This window comes from Lepidochelys kempii, chromosome 24 (genome assembly GCF_965140285.1).
Source record: "Lepidochelys kempii isolate rLepKem1 chromosome 24, rLepKem1.hap1, whole genome shotgun sequence".
Lineage (NCBI taxonomy): Eukaryota > Metazoa > Chordata > Testudines > Cheloniidae > Lepidochelys > Lepidochelys kempii.
In genome coordinates, this window is record NC_136403.1 from 16577355 (window position 1) to 16599799 (window position 22445).

Genomic DNA, 22445 nt, shown 5'->3' on the forward strand with positions numbered 1-22445 from the left:
AAGGGGGGGGGTGCAAGTGTTGGGAGGATTGTTCATTGTCCTTAAGATCCAAAGGTCTGGGTCTGTAGTCACCTAGGCAACTTGGTGAGGCTTTTTACCAAACCTTGTCCAGGAAGTGGGGTGCAAGGTTTTGGGAAGTATTTTGGGGGGAAAGACGCGTCCAAACAGCTCTTCCCCAGTAACCAGTATTAGTTTGGTGGTGGTAGCGGCCAATCCAAGGACGACGGGTGGAATATTTTGTACCTTGGGGAAGTTTTGACCTAAGCTGGTAAAGATAAGCTTAGGAGGTTTTTCATGCAGGTCCCCACATCTGTACCCTAGAGTTCAGAGTGGGGGAGGAACCTTGACATGGTGGCATAGTGGTGGGATTAACCTGAAATCATTTTGAGATCCAGTTGAGATTTTTTGAACTAGAAATACAGATTTTAAAAAGGATTTTTTTTTCCTTTGGAAAGGAAGTCCAGAAAGCAGCTGAAACTGAAAGCAGCTTGTTTTTTCTCTGCTTTGTGGCCAAGCAGAGACAAAAGGGGATTATCTTAGTGAATTGCAGGTTTTCTTTGCCTGGAGGCAGGGTACTTAACTCCTGCAGGGAAATTCACAGTCTTCCAACCCAGAGTTTTTTTTTTTCTTTTCTTCCTAAAAGTAAATAGGGGGTGTGTGTTCTACCCATTTGCTTTTTCTTTGGGCTGGGTAAGCAGGTTTCCAAGTAGTTGGAGGTTTTTTGCTTTAATTTGGGCCCAGAGCAGAGACAAGGGAATTGTCTTTTTCTGTAGGCTGACAATCACTATCAGAGAATAGGTATTCTATTCCAGCACAGCAAAATTTTACAGCCAAGTTTTGTTTGTTTATTTCTAAACCTTGGGTGTAAAGTTAGTTAAAAACAGAGAGGTTAGAATGACAAAATCCGCAGCTCGACTACAGCTGGAATTAGCCAAATTTCAGGCTGAGGAAAAACAAAGGGAACATGAAAGACAGATAGAACTCATGCGACTGGAGAAGGAGGTACAGGAGGCTGCCCACAAGAGGGAAATGGAGGCAAGGAAGCATGTGGAGGAAGAGAAGGAAAAAGAGAGGAAGCATGTGGGGGAGGTGGAGAGGATAAAGGCCCAGCAGAATATACCAACAAACCCTAGCAATCCTTCTCCAGGTACCACTTCCCATCCCAGAAAGTTCCCCACCTACAAGGCAGGTGACGATTCTGAGGCCTTCTTAGAAAACTTCGAAAGGGCCTGCCTTGGGTACAACATCTCTACTGACCAATACATGGTAGAGCTGAGGCCGCAGCTCAGTGGACCCTTAGCTGAGGTGGCAGCTGAAATGCCTAAAGAACACATGAACAAGTATGAACTGTTTAAATCCAAGGCGAGAGTCAGAATGGGGATAACACCCAAGCAGTCTCGTCGGAGGTTCAGAGCCCTAAGGTGGAAACCAGACATGTCATTTACCCGACATGCCTACCACATTGTGAAACATTGGGATGCCTGGATATCAGGAGCAAGTGTTGAATCTCCAGTAAATTTGCCCTTCCTAATGCAAATGGAACAATTCTTAGAGGGTGTTCCTGAGGAAATAGAAAGATACATCCTAGATGGGAAACCCAAAACTGTAATCGAGGCAGGAGAGATTGGAGCCAGATGGGTGGAGGTGGCAGAGAAGAAGAAAACTGGTTGCAGTTGGAGCGGAGACCAGAAGGGACCACCCCAGACCACACCCTATTACTGGGGGCCGCCCAAAGCCCCACCTACCTCCCAAAGAACCCTCCAGACCCCTTATCGTCCCACCACCCCGTTCTCCAGCAACCCTCCTCGCCCCAGTGACCCGTCAGCTGGATGATGTTTTAAATGTAACAAGCTGGGGCATGTAAAGGCCAACTGCCCCAAGAACCCCAACAGATTACAGTTCATTGCACCGGAATCACACCAGAGGTCCACAGGCCCAGATACCTCCCAGATACCCTTGAAGCGGAGGGAAACTGTGAGTGTGGGCGGGAAGAAGGTCACCGCGTGGAGGGACACTGAAGCACAAGTGTCAGCTATCCATGCTTCCTTAGTGGACCCCAATTTAATCAAACCAGAGATCCAAGTGACGATTCAACCCTTCAAGTCCAACTCTTTCAATTTGCCTACAGCCAAGTTGCCTGTCCAGTACAAGGGCTGGTCAGGAATGTGGACTTTTGCAGTCTATGATGATTATCCCATCCCCATGCTGTTGGGGGAAGACTTGGCCAATCACGTGAAGCAGGCCAAGAGGGTGGGAACGGTCACCCGCAGCCAGGCTAAACAAGCCGTGGGGCCTAGCTCTGTTCCGGAAACTTCTATCAGGGCCCGGTCAGAGGTGATGGACCCGGACCCCAGGCCAATGTCTGCAACAGCAGTAGTGGATCCAGTCCCATAGACCCAGACGGAACCAGTCCCAGAACCGGAACCAGCCAAACAACCAACACCAGACCCCGTGCCAGCACTGAATCCAGTACTTGCAACCTCAACACCAGAGGGCCCCACCGATCCTGAACTGGCAGCAGCCGATAACCCGACACAAGAGGCTCAGCCGGAGCCTGAATCCCAACATAGTGCACCAGCGGAGAGCAGTTCACAGTCAACAGAAACAACTCCATCCCCTATATCGCTTCCAGAGGGACCAAGCCTAGGTCCACAATCCAATGAGGGACTGATGTCTCCAGCATCAAGGGAACAGTTCCAGACCGAACAGGAAGCAGATGAAAGCCTCCAAAGAGCTTGGATGGCGGCACGGAGCAACCCACCGCCTCTCAGCTCTTGTAATCGATCCAGGTTTGTTGTAGAAAGAGGACTTTTATACAAGGAAACTCTTTCTGGTGGACACCAGGAAGACTGGCATCCTCAGAGACAGTTGGTAGTTCCAACTAAATACCGGGCCAAGCTCTTGAGCTTAGCCCACGATCACCCTAGTGGCCATGCTGGGGTGAACAGGACCAAAGACCGTTTGGGGGGGTCATTCCACTGGGAGGGAATGGGCAAGGATGTTTCTACCTATGTCCAGTCTTGTGAGGTGTGCCAAAGAGTGGGAAAACCCCAAGACCAGGTCAAAGCCCCTCTCCAGCCACTCCCCATCATTGAAGTTCCATTTCAGCGAGTAGCTGTGGATATTCTGGGTCCTTTTCCAAAAAAGACACCCAGAGGAAAGCAGTACATACTGACTTTCATGGATTTTGCCACCCGATGGCCAGAAGCAGTAGCTCTAAGCAACACCAGGGCTAAAAGTGTGTGCCAGGCACTAGCAGACATTTTTGCCAGGGTAGGTTGGCCCTCCGACATCCTCACAGATGCAGGGACTAATTTCCTGGCAGGAATTATGGAAAACCTTTGGGAAGCTCATGGGGTAAATCACTTGGTTGCCACCCCTTACCACCATGAAACAAACGGCATGGTGGAGAAGTTTAATGGAACTTTGGGGGCCATGATACATAAATTCGTAAATGAGTACTCCAATGATTGGGACCTAGTGTTGCAGCAGTTGCTCTTTGCCTACAGAGCTGTACCACACCCCAGTTTAGGGTTTTCCCCATTTGAACTTGTATATGGCCGTGAGGTTAAGGGGCCATTGCAGTTGGTGAAGCAGCAATGGGAGGGATTTACACCTTCTCCAGGAACTAACATTCTGGACTTCGTAACCAACCTACAAAACACCCTCTGAACCTCTTTAGCCCTTGCTAGAGAAAACTTACAGGATGCTCAAAAAGAGCAAAAAGCCTGGTATGATAAACATGCCAGAGAGCGTTCCTTCAAAGTAGGAGACCAGGTCATGGTCTTAAAGGCGCTCCAGGCCCATAAAATGAAAGCATCGTGGGAAGGGCCATTCACGGTCCAGGAGCGCCTGGGAACTGTTAATTATCTCATAGCATTCCCCACCTCCAACCGAAAGCCTAAGGTGTACCATATTAATTCTCTTAAGCCCTTTTATTCCAGAGAATTAAAGGTTTGTCAGTTTACAGCCCAGGGAGGAGACGACGCTGAGTGGCCCGAAGGTGTCTACTACGAAGGGAAATGTGGTGGTGGTGTGGAAGAGGTGAACCTTTCCATGACCCTTGGGCGTATGCAGCGACAGCAGATCCAGGAGCTGTGCACTAGCTACGCGCCAACATTCTCAGCCACCCCAGGACTGACTGAATGGGCATACCACTCCATTGACACAGGTAATGCTCACCCAATTAGAGTCCAACCTTACCGGGTGCCTCCTCAAGCTAAAACTGCTATAGAACGGGAGATCCAGGATATGTTACAGATGGGTGTAATCTGCCCCTCTGAAAGTGCATGGGCATCTCCAGTGGTTCTAGTTCCCAAACCAGATGGGGAAATACGTTTTTGCGTGGACTACCGTAAGCTAAATGCTGTAACTCGCCCAGACAACTATCCAATGCCACGCACAGATGAACTATTAGAGAAACTGGGACGGGCCCAGTTCATCTCTACCTTGGACTTAACCAAGGGGTACTGGCAGGTACCGCTAGATGAATCTGCCAAGGAAAGGTCAGCCTTCACCACACATCTCGGGCTGTATGAATTTAATGTACTCCCTTTCGGGCTGCGAAATGCACCCGCCACTTTCCAAAGACTTGTAGATGGTCTCCTAGCGGGATTAGGAGAATATGCAGTCGCCTACCTTGACGATGTGGCCATATTTTCGGATTCCTGGGCAGACCACCTGGAACATCTACAAAAAGCCCTTGAGCGCATAAGGGAGGCAGGACTAACTGTTAAGGCTAAGAAGTGTCAAATAGGCCTAAACAGAGTGACTTACTTTGGACACCAGGTGGGTCAAGGAACTATCAGCCCCCTACAGGCCAAAGTGGATGCTATCCAAAAGTGGCCTGTCCCAAAGTCAAAGAAACAGGTTCAATCCTTCTTAGGCTTGGCCGGTTATTACAGACGATTTGTACTGCAATACAGCCAAATCGCTGCCCCACTGACAGACCTAACCAAAAAGAAACAGCCAAATGCTGTTCAGTGGACCGAAAAGTGTCAGAAGGCCTTTAACAAGCTTAAAGCGACACTCATGTCTGACCCTGTACTAAGGGCCCCAGACTTTGACAAACCGTTCCTAGTAACCACAGATGCGTCCGAGCGTGGTGTGGGAGCAGTTTTAATGCAGAAAGGACCTGATCAAGAATTCCACCCTGTAGTGTTTCTCAGCAAAAAACTGTCTGAGAGGGAAAGCAACTGGTCAGTCACTGAAAAAGAATGTTACGCCATTGTCTACGCTCTGGAAAAGTTACGCCCATATGTTTGGGGACGGCGTTTCCACCTGCAAACCGACCATACTGCACTGAAGTGGCTTCACACCGTCAAGGAAACTAACAAAAAACTTCTTCGGTGGAGTTTAGCTCTCCAAGATTTTGATTTCGACATCCAACACATCTCAGGAGCTTCTAACAAAGTGGCTGATGCACTCTCCAGTGAAAGTTTCCCAGAATCAACTGGTTAAAATCGTCCTTGAGATGTGGAAAATATTGTTAGTCTTTATGTACTTGGTAGTATATTTAGAGATGCATGTGTCTTATTAACTCTGTTTTTCCTAGAGCTCCAGGAAGAAATCCCAGCCAGTGTTTCACCCTAGCTGAGATTTGGGGGGCGTGTCATAAATATAAAGGGAAGGGTAAACCCCTTTGAAATCCCTCCTGGCCAGGGGAAAGCTCCTCTCACCTGTAAAGGGTTAAGAAGCTAAAGGTAACCTCGCTGGCACCTGACCAAAATGACCAATGAGGAGACAAGATACTTTCAAAAGCTGGGAGGAGGGAGAGAAACAAAGGGTCTGTGTGTCTGTCTATATGCTGGTTTCTGCCGGGGATAGACCAGGAATGGAGTCTTAGAACTTTTAGTAAGTAATCTAGCTAGGTATGTGTTAGATTATGATTTCTTTAAATGGCTGAGAAAAGAATTGTGCTGAATAGAATAACTATTTCTATCTGTGTATCTTTTTTGTAACTTAAGGTTTTGCCTAGAGGGGTTCTCTATGTTTTTGAATCTAATTACCCTCTAAGATATCTACCATCCTGATTTTACAGTGGGGATTTCTTTATTTCTATTTACTTCTATTTTTATTAAAAGTCTTCTTGTAAGAAAACGGAATGCTTTTTCATTGTTCTCAGATCCAAGGGTTTGGGTCTGTGGTCACCTATGCAAATTGGTGAGGCTTTTTATCCAAAATTTCCCAGGTAGGGGGGGTGCAAGTGTTGGGAGGATTGTTCATTGTCCTTAAGATCCAAGGGTCTGGGTCTGTAGTCACCTAGGCAAATTGGTGAGGCTTTTTACCAAACCTTGTCCAGGAAGTGGGGTGCAAGGTTTTGGGAAGTATTTTGGGGGGAAAGACGCATCCAAACAGCTCTTCCCCAGTAACCAGTATTAGTTTGGTGGTGGTAGCGGCCAATCCAAGGACGACGGGTGGAATATTTTGTACCTTGGGGAAGTTTTGACCTAAGCTGGTAAAGATAAGCTTAGGAGGTTTTTCATGCAGGTCCCCACATCCGTACCCTAGAGTTCAGAGTGGGGGAGGAACCTTGACAACTTCTGACAACACTCCAATGTGGAAACTACAGAACCCGAACCACTCAAAAGGAAAATCAACCTTCTGTTGGTGGCATGTGATTCAGGTGATGAAAATGAACATGTGTCAGTCTGCACATTGCTTTGGATCATTATCGAGCAGAACCAGTCATTAGCATGGAAGCATGTCCTCTGTAATGATTATATAAAACAGGTGGACAGCAAAGTAATTTTGAGTACTCACCGGAGCAAAACCTTCTCCAGCTGGACGTTTTAGAAACACCTGTAAGGAAATAGAGCAGGATCAAGAAACTCCTTCTCCAATATCATTTCAAGGTTGTTGATTCCTCACAATGGCAATGGCGTTACCAACAAGCTCTACACCAGGAACGCTTTGCCAGTAAAGTTCTACCAGTACACTCGTGTGCTTTTGCTGGTATAGAATATTCTCCTCGAAAGGGAAATGAGGCCATGTCTACACTACAGAGCCTATGCCTGCATAGGCCCTTGAGTAGATGCTGCATATGCTGACATAAACTTTTTCACACCCCATACAGATGGAGCTGTGCCAGCAGAAGTCTGTATTTTAGACATGGCCCCAGACAGCTCTGCGAAGGGAAACAGCCCCCCATCCTTGCTTCACAGGGGTGAGATTAACCTCCTGAATCTGAATATGGGAGCTTCCTTTCTTGACTCTGACCAATCAAGATAAGAATTAGAGCTGGTCAAAAAAAATTTTCTAATGAATTTTTGTTTAAAAAAAAATTCTCAAGCTTTTTCCAGAAAATTGATTAATACTTTTAAGAAAATCAGAAATGAAATTTCTTTGCATTTTTTCATTTACTTTTCCCCCTTTTTTTCTTCTTTTCTGGAACTCTTTGAAAAATTATAAATGTGTAAATTTCAAAGAAAAATAGCATTTCAACTCTATTTGGAAATTGGACCCTGGGGAATCAAATAACAAAATTCCAAACTTGTTTTGTAAAAAGAAAAGGAATACTTGTGGACCTTAGAGACTAACAAATTTATTAGAGCATAAGCTTTCGTGAGCTACAGCTCACTTCATCAGATGCATACAATGGAAAATACAGTGGGTAGATTTTATATACACAGAGAACATGAAACAAAGGGTGTTACCATACACACTGTAACGAGAGTGATCAGGGAAGGTGAGATGTTACCAGCAAGAGAGAAAAAAAAACTTTTGTAGTAATAATCAAGGTGTAAGGCCAATATAGGCACTCCACCTCCCCGATGGATGTTCGGTATGCTGATAGACTCACCCTTCTCTTGGTCTAGTTCCGTCTATACTGGGGATTCTCCAGGAAAATAGCCGTGTTGCCCAAGAGGGGTGATTTTAGCACACAGCTAGTTGATATAGCTGCGCTGGCAGAACTTTATAGTATAGACCAGGCCCAGCAATACCAGCAAAAGCCCAGTTGTGCTGATTACAACTGCAGCTACAGTAGGGAGAGGCTTTTGCCAGCACAGCCGTGTCAGTCAGCAATCAAACCTCTTCACACCCCATTCTATAGAGCTGTGCCAGCAAAAGTCTGTATTTCAGACATGGCCCCAGACAGCTGTGGGATAGAAGACATCCCCTCTACACTTCCTTCTCAGTACTCAGATTGACCCCCAGAATCTGGAATTTGGGAACTCCCTTTCTTCAGTCTGACATTTCAAGATAAGAATTAGAGCTGGTTCAATTTTTTCAAAATGAATATTTGTAATAAAATTGTCAAGACAAAGAGATTTCTTTTCATTTACAGGAGATGATGCTGCCCGCGTCTCACTTTCAGGTGACATTGTAAATAAGAAGAGGCATTCGCATGGCACTTTTGTAGCCGGCATTGCAAGGTATTTACGTGCTAGATATGCTAAACATTCGTATGGCCCTTCATGCTTTGGCCACCATTCCAGAGGATATGCTTCCATGCTCGTGACACTTCTTCAAAAAAAAAAATGCGCTAATTGAATTTCTGACTGAATTCCTTGTGCAAGATTGTATGTCTCCTGCTCTGTGTTCTACCCGCATTCTGCCACATATATTTCACATTATAGCAGTCTAGGATGATGACCCAGCACAAGTTAAAGAGGTACGGATTGGATGAATGGACTATAAGGTGGATAGAAAGCTGGCTAGATAGTCGGGCTCAACGGGTAGTGATCAACGGCTGGATGTCTAGTTGGCAGCCGGTATCAAGAACACTTTCGCTGCAGATTTGACAAAATGCAAAGAAGGTACCAATGTGAGGTTTCTAAAGATAGCTACAGCACTCAACCCAAGGCTTAAGAATCAGAAGTGCCTTCCAAAATCTGAGAGGGACAAGGTGTGGAACATGTTGCTCTTTTAAGACTTCTGACAACACTCCAATGTGGAAACTACAGAACCCGAACCAAAGTAATTTGACAGCAAAGTAATTTTGAGTACTCACCAGAGGAAAAGGTTTTCCAGCTGCATGTTTTCGATACACCTGTAAGGAAACAGAACAGGATCAAGAAACTCCTTCTCCAATATCATTTCAAGGTTGTTGATTCCTCACAATGGCAATGGCGTTACCAACAAGCTCTACGCTAGGAACGCTTTGCCAGTACAGTTCTACCAGTACACTCGTGTGCTTTTGCTGGTATAGCATATTCTCCTTGAAAGGGAAATGAGGCCATGTCTACACTACAGAGCCTATGCCTGCATAGTCCCTAGAGTAAGGCTGCATATGTTGACTTAAGGACTTGTTCCGACATAATAAGACCACCTCCCCACTTGATGTTCAGGAAGCTGAGAGACTCACCCTTCTGTCGGTCTAGTTGCCTCTATCCTGGGGATTTTTCAGCATAGCGTTTTTCACACTGCTAGCTGATATAGAGACACTGGCCGAACACTGAAGTGTACACCAGGCCCAGCAATACCAGCAAAAGCAGTTTTGCTGGTTATAACTGCAGTTACAATAGTCAGGCCTGACCAACCTGATTGCCTTCTATGATGAGATAACTGGCTCTCTGGATATGGGGAAAGCAGTGGACATGACATATCTTGACTTTAGCAAAGCTTTTGCTACGGTCTCCCACAGTATTCTTGCTAGCAAGTTAAAGAGGTACGGATAGGATGAATGGACTATGAGGTGGATAGAAAGCTGGCTAGATAGTCGGGCTCAACGGGTAGTGATCAACGGCTGGATGTCTAGTTGGCAGCCGGCATCAAGCAGAGTGTCCTAGGGTCCGGTCCTGGGGCCTGTTTTGTTCAATGTCTTTATTAATGATCTGGATGATGGGATGGATTGCACCCTCCGCAAGTTCAGAGATGACACAAAGGTGCGGGGAGAGGTAGATATGCTGGAGGGTAGGGATAGGGTCCAGAGGGACCTAGACAAATTGGAGGATTGTGCCAAAAGAAATCTGATGAGGTTCAACAAGGACCAGTGCAGAGTCCTGCACTTAGGACGGAAGAATCCCATGCACCGCTACTGCCTGGGGACTGACAGGCTAAGTAGCAGTTCTGCAGAAAAGGACCTGGGGATTGCAGGTGATGAGAAGCTGGATATGAGATGATGAGAAGCTGGATATGAGTCAGCAGTGTGCCCTTGTTGCCAAGAAGGCTGACAGGATCTTGGGCTGCATTAGTAGGAACACTGCCAGCAGATTGAGGGAAGTGATTATTCCCCTCTATTCAGCACTGGTGAGGCCACATCTGGAGGATTGCGTCCAGTTTTGGGGCCCCCACTACAGAAAGGATGTAGGCAAATTAGAGAGACTACAGCGGAGAGCAATGAAAATGATTAGGGGGCTGGGGCAGGGGATTTACGAGGAGAGGCTGAGGGAACTGGGCTTGTTTAGTCTGCAGAAGAGAAGAGTGAGCGGGGATTTGATAGCAGCCTTCAACTACCTGCAGGGGGGTTCCAAAGAGGATGGAGCTCAGCTATTCTCATTGATGGCAGACGACAGAACAAGGAGGAATGGTCTCAAGTTGCAGTGGGGGAGGTCTAGGTTGGATATTAGGAAACACTATTTCACTAGGAGGGTGGTGAAGCACTGGACTGGGTTCCGTAGGGAGGTGGTGGAATCTCCATCCTTAGAGGTTCTTAAGGCCCAGCTTGACAAAGCCCTGGCTGGGATGATTTAACTGGGGATTGGTCCAGCTTTGAGTAGGGGGTTGGACCAGATGACCTTCTGAGGTCTCTTCCAACCCTAATCTTCTATGATTTTATGACTTTTGCCAGCGCAGCGATGTCGTAAGGAATCAAACTTCTTCACACCCCATACGGATCGAGCTATGCCAGCCGAAGTCCATATTGTAGACATGGCCCCAGACAGCTCTGCGATGGGAAACCGTCCCCCTATCCTTGCTTCTCAGGGCGGAGATTAACCTGGAATATGGGAGCTTCCTTTCGTGACTCTGATCCCTCAAGATAAGAAATAGAGATGATCAACATTTTTCGTAATGAATTTTTGCAAGCAAATTGTCACTTTTTTACCAGAAAATTAATCACTTCTTTTTTTGACAAAATCAGAAATGAAAAGGTTTTCATTTTTTCATTTTTTCCCCCCTTTTTTCTTTGATGGAGCTCTTTGAAAAATTATAAGTTTGTTTGTGGCAAATTTCCAAGAAAAATAGCATTGGAACACTATTTGCAAATAGGACTCTGGGGAATCAACAAAATTCAAAACATTTTTAGTTCTATTTTTCATAATTTTCATTGGAAAAAAAATCTTTCTTGAGTGGCAACAGCTAATTCAGATCCTATTATTTTATATTATAGTTGGGATTTTGTTTTCCCATGTGCATTACTTCGCATTTATCAATAATGAAGTTCATCTGCCATTTTGTTGCCCAGTCACCCAGTTTTTGTGAGATCCCTTTGTAACTCTTCGCAGTCTGCTTTGGACTTACAAAACTGCTCAAGATATTTATCATCTGCAAATTTTGCCACCTCACTGTTTATCCCTTTTTCCAGATTGTTTATGAATATGGTGAGTAGTACTGGTCCAAGTACACATCCCTGCAGGATACCACTCTTGACTGAAAATTGACCATTTATTCCTGCCCTTTGTTTCCTATCTTTTAACCAGTTGCTGATCCATGAGAGGACCTTCCCTCTTCTCCCATGACATCTTACTTTGCTTAAGAACCTTCGATGAGGGAGCTTGTTAAAGACTTTCTGGAAATCTAAGTACACTATATCCACTGGATTCCCCCTTGTCCACGTGCTTGTTGACCCCCCTCAAAGAATTCTAGTAGATGGGTAAGGCATGATTGCTCTTTACAAAAACCATGTGGACTCTTCCCCCAACAAATTGTGTTCATCTAGGTGTCCGGTAATTCTGTCCTTTACTACGGTTTCAACCAGCTTGCCCGGCACTCAAGTTAGGCTTACCAGCCTGTAATTACCGGGATCACCTCTCGAGTCTTTTTTAAAAATTGGCGTCACATTAGCTACCCTCCAGTCATCTTGTACAGAAGGTGATTGAAATGATAGGTTACGTACCACAGTTATTAGTTCTGCAATTTCACATTTGAGTTCCAAGAGAACACTTGAGTGAATGCCATCTGGTCCTGGTGACTTATTACTCTTTAATTTTTCAATCTGTTCCAAAAGCTCCTCTAATGATACCTCAATCTGGGACAGTTCCTCAGATTTGTCACCTAAAAAGAATGGCTCTGGTTTGGGAATCTCCCTCACGTCCTCAGCCGTGAAGACCGACGCAAAGAATTTATTTCGTTTCTCCGCAATGGCTTTATCGTCCTTGAGTGCTCCTTTAGCATCTCAATCGTCCAGTGGCACCACCGGTTGTTTAGCAGCTTCCTGCTTCTGATCTACTTCAAAACGTTTAGCTGTTACTTTTTGAGTCTTTTGTTAGTTGTTCTTCAAATTCTTTTTTGACCTTCCTAATTGTATTTTTACATTTCACTTGCCAGAGTTTATTCTCCTTTCTATTTTCCTCAGTAGTATTTAACTTCCACTTTTTAAAGGATGCCTTTTGCCTCTCAGTGCTTCTTTGACTTTGTTTCGCCATGGTGGCACTTTTAGGATTCTCTAATTATGTTTTTTAATTTGGGGGATACATTGAAGTTGAGCCTGCATTATGGTGTCTTTACAAAGTTTCCATGCAGCGTGGGGGATTTCACATTTGGCACTGTACCTTTTAATTTCTGTTTAATTGACTTTCTCATGTTTGTGTTGTTCCCCTTTCTGAAATTAAATGCAGCTATGGCGGGCTGCTGTGGTTTTTCTCCCACCCAAGGGATGTTTCATTTAATTATATTATGCTCGCAATTACCAAGCAATCCAACTATATTCACTTCTTGGACCAGATCCTGTGATCCACCTAGTACTAAATCAAAGATTGCCTCTCCTCTTGGGGGTCCCAGGACTAGCTTCTCCAAGAAGCAGTCATTTAAGGTGTCAAGAAACTTTATATCTGCATCCCGTCCTAAGATGACATGTACCCAGTCAATATGGGGATTGTTAAAATCCCCCATCATTATTGAGTTGTTGTCTTGTTTTTGTTTTATTTTGTTTTATAGCCTCTCTAATCTCTCTGAGCATTTCACAGTCACTATCACCATCCTGGTCAGGTGGTGGGTTGTCTATGGAATTACTATCCATAGAGATTCTATGGTACAGTTTGCTTCATTTAAGATTTTTATTTCATTTGACGCTGTTTTTTTTCACCTCTAGTGCCACTCCCCCACCAGTGCGACCTGTTCTGTCCTTCCAATCTAAAGAAATAGTATTTTTCAATTCACCTCATGCAAGTACTGTCATGCAATCTCTTTCATGTGAAAGTGAAACTTTCAAAGGTAGATTTTATTTTAAAATAACTGCACTCAAAAACAAAACCATGTAAAACTTTCGAGCCTACAACTCCACTCAATCCTACTTCTTGTTCAGCCAATTTCTAAGACAAAGAAGTTTGTTTTCATTTACAGGAGATAATGCTGCCCGCTTCTCACTTTCAGGTGACATTGTAAATAAGAAGAGGCCCTTCGTATGGCCCTTCATGCTTTGGCCACCATTCCAGAGGATATGATTCCATGCTCGTGACACTTCTTCAAAAAAAAAGAAAATGCACTAATTGAATTTCTGACTGAACTCCTTGTGCGAGATTGTATGTCTCTTTGTTTTACCCGCATTCTGCCATATATATTTCATGTTATAGCAGTCTCGGATGACGACTCAGCACACGTTGTTCATTTCAAGAACACTTTCGCTGCAGATTTGACAAAATGCAAAGAAGGTACCAATGTGAGAATCTGGAATTTGGGAACTCCCTTTCTTCAGTCTGACTTTTCAAGATAAGTATTAGAGCTGGTTCAATTTTTTCAAAGTGAATATTTGTTATAAAATTGTCATTTTTTTTCCAGAGAACAAATTCATTGTTTGATAGAATCAAAAATGAAAAAGTTTGACATTTTTTCATTTACTTCCTCCTCCCCCCGCTTCTTTCTTTTTTACTGGAGCTACTTGAAAAATTATAGAAACTTTTTGGGATTTTTCAATGAAAAACTACATTTCAACTCTATTTCCAAAAATGGATCTTGGGAATCAAATGACACAACTCAGAACTTTTTTGTTTTAGTTTTCATTTATTTCAATAATGTTTCAAAATGCTCGAGCCCGCAAAGAATGAGACCTCCTGAATCACTGACCACTGCTGCACTTGTTGGCCTAAATGTGGAAGGACATGGCAGAGTAAACTGTTGTCAGTCAGTGAGAGCCTCTCTCTGTCTTCTGCACACAAAACACTTTTAACCATACATGTACACATCAAGTCTGAAATTTGGAACAAAAGCTGCTTTTGAGATATCTGAGCACAATAACATCTAGACAGTTTTCTTAATATGTGATGAAAACCCTTCAGCCTCCTCCCCCCCTGCTGTTACTCAGGATCTTTCTACACTTAAAATGCTACAGCAACACCGTGCAGCGCTAAATTTGCACACTGAAGCACTTCAGTGTAAACACTCGCTACCGTGACGGGAGGGGTTCTCCTGTCGCTATAGTTAATCCACATTCCCATGGATCAGTACCTAGGTTGAGTGTAAAATTCTTCCGGCTAGCTAGCACTGTCTGCAATGAGGATTAGGTCGGGATAGCTGCTACTATCAGGGGTGTGGATTTTTCATGCTCATGAGAGACATCATGCATCATGCTCATGAGAGACAGAGATATCAATGTGAGTATTCAGGATAGATGGGGCCTCAGACAATTCAAGCTCAGCTACAGGGAATGCCAAGAGATCATCACAGAACAATTCACCATTGGGTAGAGAGAAAAAGGAGACATTTATGTTAATATATCACAGAGAAAATCATCTTTCTAATATAAAGTATTAATCCTAGTAGTACTTTCACTTTTACCAGCAGAGCTTCTACCGGCAAAGCACTGCTTCCCTTTCGGTAAAGGGTGGAGATGGGGGTAAAGGCAGCCATGATTTGGAGCTTAATGTTGGTTTCTGTTTGTTTCTTCCGATTATGAAATCCGCTTTCAGGCTGGGGAGGTTTAGCAGCTCCATTGATACCATGAGTCGTCTATGACGTTACAAGCCTGATTGCGCAAACCCAACACCTTGTTTGTTAAAGAGACCAATGGCCTTTGTCAATGAGGAACGGTCAGAGTTGATTTACCTCCCGGTGTAATATGGCTATATACTCTCCCTAGAGTTTCTGAACATAGTTTTTATGGTGTGGATGGGGTCTGTAATCATAAGTACATAAGAATGGCCATCCTGAGTCAGACCAAAGGTCTATCCAGCCCAGTATCCCATCTACCAACAGTGGCCAATGCCAGGTTCCCCAGAGGGAGTGAACCTAACAGGCAATGATCAAGTGATCTCTCCCCGGCCATCCATCTCCACCCTCTGACAAACAGAGGCTAGGGACACCATTCCTTACCCATACTGGCTAATAGCCATTAATGGACTTAACCTCCATGAATTTATCCAGTTCTCTTTTAAACCCTCTCATAGTCCTAGCCTTCACAACCTCCTCAGGCAGGGAGTTCCACAGGTTGACTGTGTGCTGTGTGAAGAACAACTTCCTTTTATTTGTTTTAAATCTGCTGCCCATTAATTTCATTTGGTGGCCCCTAGTTCTTATATTATGGGAACAAGTAAATAACTTTTCCTTATTCACTTTCTCTAAACCACTCATGATTTTATAGATCTCTATCATATCCCCCCTTAGTCTCCTCTTTTCCAAGCTGAAAAGTCCTAGCGTCTTTAATCTCTCCTCCTATGGGACCCGTTCTAAACCCCTAATCATTTTAGTTGCCCTTCTCTGAACCTTTTCCAATGCCAGTATATCTTTTCTGAGATGAGGAGACAACATCTGTATGCGGTATTCAAGATATTCGCCGTCTTATTCTCTATGCCTTTTTTAATGATTTGTTTGCTTTTTTGACTGCTGCTGCACACTGCATGGATGTCTTCAGAGAACTATCCACAATGACTCCAAGATCTTTTTCCTGATTAGTTGTAGCTAAATTAGCCCCCATCATATTCTATGTATAGTTGGGGTTATTTTTTCCAATATGTATTACTTTACATTTATCCACATTAAATTTCATTTGCCATTTTGTTGCCCAATCACTTAGTTTGGTGAGATCTTTTTAAAGTTCTTCACAGTCTGCTTTGGTCTTAACTATCTTGAGCAGTTTAGTATCATCTGCAAACTTTGCCACCTCATTGTTTACCCCTTTCTCCAGATCATTTATGAATAAATTGAATAGGATTGGTCCTAGGACTGACCCTTGGGGAACACCACTAGTTACCCCTCTCCATTCTGAAAATTTACCATTTATTCCTACCCTTTGTTCCCTGTCTTTTAACCAGTTCTCAATCCATGAGAGGATCTTCCCTCTTATCCCATGACAACTTAATTTACATAAGAGCCTTTGGGGAGGGACCTTGTCAAAGGCTTTCTGAAAATCTAAGTACACTGTGTCCACTGGATCCCCCTTGTCTACATGTTTGTTGACCCCTTCAAAGAACTCTAAGGCCTGGGCTGCACTGGGGGCGGGGGTTCGAACTAAGATACACAACTTCCGCTACGCTATTTGCGTAGCTGAAGTCAAAGTATCTTAGTTTGAGTTACCTGGCCGTCCTCACAGTGGCAAGTCGACCGCGACAGCTCCCCCGTCGACTCCGCTTACTCCTCCTGCCGAGGTGGAGTACAGGCGTCGATTCAGGGATCTATTTATCGCGTCTAGACGTGATTTATCGTGTCTAGACGTGATTTATCGCGTCCCCGATAGATCGATCACTACCCGCCGAGCCGGTGGGTAGTGAAGACGTGCCCTAAAAGGTTAGTAAGACACTATTTCCCTTCACAGAAACCATGTTGACTTTTGCCCAACCATTTATGTTCTTCTATGTGTCTGGACACTTTTACTTTTTACAATTGTTTCAACTAATTTGCCCAGTACTGACGATAGACTAACCGGTGTGTAATTGCTGGGATCACCTCTAGAGCTCTTCTTAAATAGTGGCATTACATTAGCTATCTTCCAGTCATTGGGTACAGAAGCTGATTTAAAGGACAGGTTCCAAACCCTAGTTAATAGTTCCGCAATTTCACATTGGAGTTCTTTCAGAACTCTTGGGTGAATGCCATCTGGTCCTGGTGACTTGTTACTGTTAAGTTTATCAATTAATTCCAAAACCTCCTCTAGTGACACTTCAGTCTGTGACAATTTCTCAGATTTGTCACCTGCAAAAGATGGCTCAGGTTTGAGAATCTTCCAAACATCCTCAGCCGTGAAGACTAAAGCAAAGCATTCATTTAGTTTCTCTGCAATGACTTTATTGTCTTTAAGTTTGTCTGCGGAAAAGGACCTAGGGGTGACAGTGGACGAGAAGCTGGATATGAGTCAGCAGTGTGCCCTTGTTGCCAAGAAGGCCAATGGCATTTTGGGATGTATAAGTAGGGGCATAGCGAGCAGATCGAGGGACGTGATCATTCCCCTCTATTCGACATTGGTGAGGCCTCATCTGGAGTACTGTGTCCAGTTTTGGGCCCCACACTTCAAGAAGGATGTGGATAAATTGGAGAGAGTCCAGCGAAGGGCAACAAAAATGATTAGGGGACTGGAACACATGACTTATGAGGAGAGGCTGAGGGAGCTGGGATTGTTTAGCCTGCAGAAGAGAAGAATGAGGGGGGATTTGATAGCTGCTTTCAACTACCTGAAAGGGGGTTCCAAAGAGGATGGCTCTAGACTGTTCTCAATGGTAGCAGATGACAGAACGAGGAGTAATGGTCTCAAGTTGCAGTGGGGGAGGTTTAGATTGGATATTAGGAAAAACTTTTTCACTAAGAGGGTGGTGAAACACTGGAATGCGTTACCTAGGGAGGTGGTAGAATCTCCTTCCTTAGAGGTTTTTAAGGTCAGGCTTGACAAAGCCCTGGCTGGGATGATTTAACTGGGAATTGGTCCTGCTTTGAGCAGGGGGTTGGACTAGATACCTCCTGAGGTCCCTTCCAACCCTGATATTCTATGATTCTATGATTCTAAGTGCTCCTTTTGTATCTCAATCGTCCAGGGGTCCCACTGGTTGTTTAGCAGGCTTCCTGCTTCTGATGTACTTAAAAAACATTTTGTTCTTACCTTTTGAGTTTTTGGCTAGTTGTTCTTCAAACTCCTTTTTGGCTTTTCTTATTACATTTTTACACTTAATTTGGCATAGTTTATGCTCCTTTCTATTTACCTCACTAGGATTTGCCTTCCACTTTTTAAAAGATGCCTTTTTATCTCTCACTGCTTCTTCTACATGGTTGTTAAGCCACAGAGGCTCTTTTTTAGTTCTTTTACTGTGTTTTTTAATTTGGATTTACATTTAAGTTGGGCCTCTATTATGGTGTCTTTGAAAAGTGTCCATGCAGCTTGCAGGGATTTCACTCTATTCACTGAACCTTTTAATTTCTGTTTAACTAACCCCCTCATTTTTGAATAGTTCCCTTTTCTGAAATTTCAGGTTTCAGAGTAACAGCCGTGTTAGTCTGTATTCGCAAAAAGAAAAGGAGGACTTGGGGCACCTTAGAGACTAACCAATTTATTTGAGCATGAGTTTTCGTGAGCTACAGCTTATGCTCAAATAAATTGGTTAGTCTCCAAGGTGCCCCAAGTCCTCCTTTTCTTTTTTCTGAAATTAAATGCCATAGTGTTGGGCTGTTGACGTGTTCTTCCCACCACAGGAATGTTAAATGTTATTGGATTATGGTCACTGTTTCCAAGCGGTCCTGTTATAGTTCCCTCTTGGACCAGATCCTGCGCCCCACTCAGGACTAGATCGAGAGTTGCCTCTCCCCTGGTGGGTTCCTGTACCAGCTGCTCCGAGAAGCCGTCATTTAAAGGATCGAGAAATTTTGTCTCTGCATTTCGTCCTGAGGTGACATGGACCCAGTCAACATGGGGATAATTGAAATCCCCCACTATTAGTGAGTTCTTTGTTTTGGCAGCCTCTCTAATCTCCCTTAGCATTTCATCATCACTATCACTGTCCTGGTCAGGTGGTCGATAATAGATCCCTACTGTTATATTCTTATTAGAGCCTGGAATTACTATCCAGAGAGATTCTATGGAACATGTGGATTCATTTAAGATTTTTACTTCATTTGATTCTACATTTTCTCCCCCCCCCCCCCCCGCCCCCGCACGACCTGTTCTGTCCTTCCAATATATATTGTACCCCGGAATGATTGTGTCCCATTGATTGTCCTCATTCCACCAATTTTCCGTGATGCCTATTATGTAAATATCCTCCTTTAACACGAGGCACTCTAGTTCACCCATCTTATTATTTAGACTTCTAGCATTTGTGTACAAGCACTTTAAAAACTTGTCACTGTTTATTTGTCTGCCCTTTTCTGATGTGTCAGATTCTTTTTTATGTGACTGTTTCTCATCTGATCTGGCCCCTACTTTATCCTCTTCCATCCTCTCCTCCCGACTAAAACCTAGAGAATCTCTATCAATAGACCCTCCTGTAAGAGAAGTCTCTGTCCGATCCACGTGCTCCTCTGCAGCAATTGGCTTTCCCCCCGCCCCCATCTCTTAACATTAAAAAGGTTGCAGAGCAATTTTTAAACTAAGTGCCAGCCGTCTGGATCCACCTTGGTTTAGGTGGAACCCATCCTTCCTGTATAGGCTCCCCCCTATCCCAAAAGTTTCCCCAGTTCCTAATAAATCTAAACCCTGCCTCTCTACACCGTCATCTCATCCACGCATTGAGACTCTGAAGCTCTGCCTGCCTACCTGGCCCTGCACATGGAAGCATTTCTGAGAATGCCACCACAGAGGTCCTGGATTTCAGTCTCTTTCCTACCAGCCTAAATTTGCCCTCCAGGACGTCTCTCCTCCCCTTCCCTGTGTCACTGGTACCTACATGTACCACGACCACTGGCTCCTCCCCAGCACTGCACATAAGTCTGTCTAGATGCCTCGAGAGAAATCATAGCTGGCCCTATGACCACCACCTGAAACTCCAGATTCTGAACATGATGGGAAGCCAGATGAATAAAAGAGAGACTAGGATTGCCAGGGATCTCTCACTTCATAGATTTGCTAACCCTAACCGTGAAGGGAATGGGCTTCCGCCATTTAATCTGGCCTCTGTCTGTTAAAAGTATCAGGCTAATAGAACAGACTCTTGAAGCAAAAGGAACTTGCAGTACTCACAGGCAGAGCATCACTGACGCGGCTCACCCCTGCCCTGCCTCCAATGGAGCGACCTCGGTTTAGCCTGGACCATGAACTCCAACACAGGAATGTTGATTTACATCCATTTGGAATCTGGCCCGTTGACTCCAATGAAGCTACGGATAAGTTACACCCAAAGGGGATCTGGCCCTGCTGACTTTACTGGAGCAATGGTTGATTTACCCCTGTTGTTCTGTCTCCACTTACTTTGATAGAGCAACACTAATTTACACCAGCTTGGGATCTGCTCCCTTGTAGAGATGAGGCCATGTACGGGATTGCCCATGGTGACACTATGATCTGCAGTCTCTCGGATGCAGAATGACAGAATTCTCCGTATATCACAGCTCCCAGTATGTATGACTCCACCTTGGAAGTGATTATAATGAACAGAGCCCACAGTAACCCAGGAAATTGTCTACTTTTATGCTGGGAGACTTGAACCTGCAAAGAACACTTGGATTGACACTTACATGCCCCATGGGACTTGAAAGTCCATTGCTTTGTGTTTTGCACCAGTCTTTGAACATGTGTCCAGGATACTCCAGTTGACTCTGAATCTCAGGGTTCGGGCTTGCGAAGAGGTACTGAGATAATATGACAGCCTGACAATAAAGTAAATCTAGAGTACTCACCGAAACAGCTTCTTCAAATGGAGTCTCGACATCCTGTAAGGAGATAGTTAGGAGTTATTTCACCCTGCTCCTTCTCCAGTATCATTTCAATGTAGCTGATTCCTCACAATGGCAATAGCTTTCCCAGGTCAGTTCTACACAAGGAGCGCTTGGCCAGTGTGGCTCTACCGGTAGACTAGTGGGCTTTTGCCAGTATAGCATGTTCCCCCCAAAGCCAAATAAGGTCATGTCTGCATTACGCTGCATTGCCCCGATGGAAAATGCTGTGCACGCCAACAGAAGGTCTTTTTCTGCCAATATCAGCACTCCACCTCCCCGATGGATGTTCGGTATGCTGACAGAATCACCTTCTCTTGGTCTAGTTCCGTCTATACGGGGGATTCTCCAGGAAAATAGCCGTGTTGCCCAAGAGGGGTGATTTTTGCACACAGCTCGTTGATATAGCTGCGCTGGCAGAACTTTATAGTGTAGACCAGGCTCAACCATACCAGCAAAAGCCCAGTTGTGCTGATTACAACTGCAGCTACAGTAGGGAGAGGCTTTTGCCAGCACAGCCATGTCAGTCAGGAATCAAACCTCTTCACACCCCATACTATAGAGCTGTGCCAGCAGAAGTCTGTGTTTCAGACATGGCCCCAGACAGCTCTGCGATGGGAAACAGCCCTCCTACACTTCCTTCTCAGTACTCAGATTGACCCCCAGAATCTGGAATTTGAGAACTAAGTCCCTTTCTTGAGTCTGACTTTTCACGATAAGAATTAGAGCTGGTTAAATGTTTCAAAATGAACTTTTGTAAAAATATTGTCATTTTGTTTTGCAAAATCAGAAATGAAAAGAATTTGTGGTTTTTTTATTTATTCCCCCCCCCCCTTCATCTTTTCTGGAGCTGTTTGAAAAATTATAAGTGTGTTTTGGGGACATTTCAAAGAAAAATAGCATTTCAAATCTATTTGCAAAAATGGGTCTGAGGAATCAAAGAACAAACCTCAAAACTTTTTTTCTTTTTCTTTTTCATTATTTTTATGGAAAAATTGGGGGAAAAGGTGGCTAGGAAATTATGTAATAGAACTCATGCCTTTTTTTCTTTTTAGTTTTCATTATTTTCGTTGAAAAAAACAGAAGAAACAAATTTTTCCATCAAATTTTTCTTTTAAAAAAAATCATTTTTAGTTAAAAATAAAATAGATTAGTGACAAATTTCAAGTAGTTCTACATTTTTCTCCTTTCAAAAATGACTGAGCATCCTGTTTGTTGTTTTCAAAAAATATAGAACGTGGAGGGAAGAGTTGATTGCACAGCTGAAACTGTTCAGCACTTTTGGGAATCAAGTCCAAATCGTCAGTGATTGCGCCCCCAAAGAATGAGATCTGCAGGTTTTGCTAACTGTGTGAGGGAAATGGCATGATAAGCTATTGTCAATTGGTGAGGGCCTCTCTATATCTCCGGCACACAAACCTCTTAGAACCATATGTAAACACTGAAGCTGAAGATTGGAACAATAGTTGCTTTTGTAATATCTAAGCACAATAATGGATCCAAAACATTTTCTGAATAAGCAAGGAAATCCCTCTAATCTTCTCCCCTCACTACACCGAGAC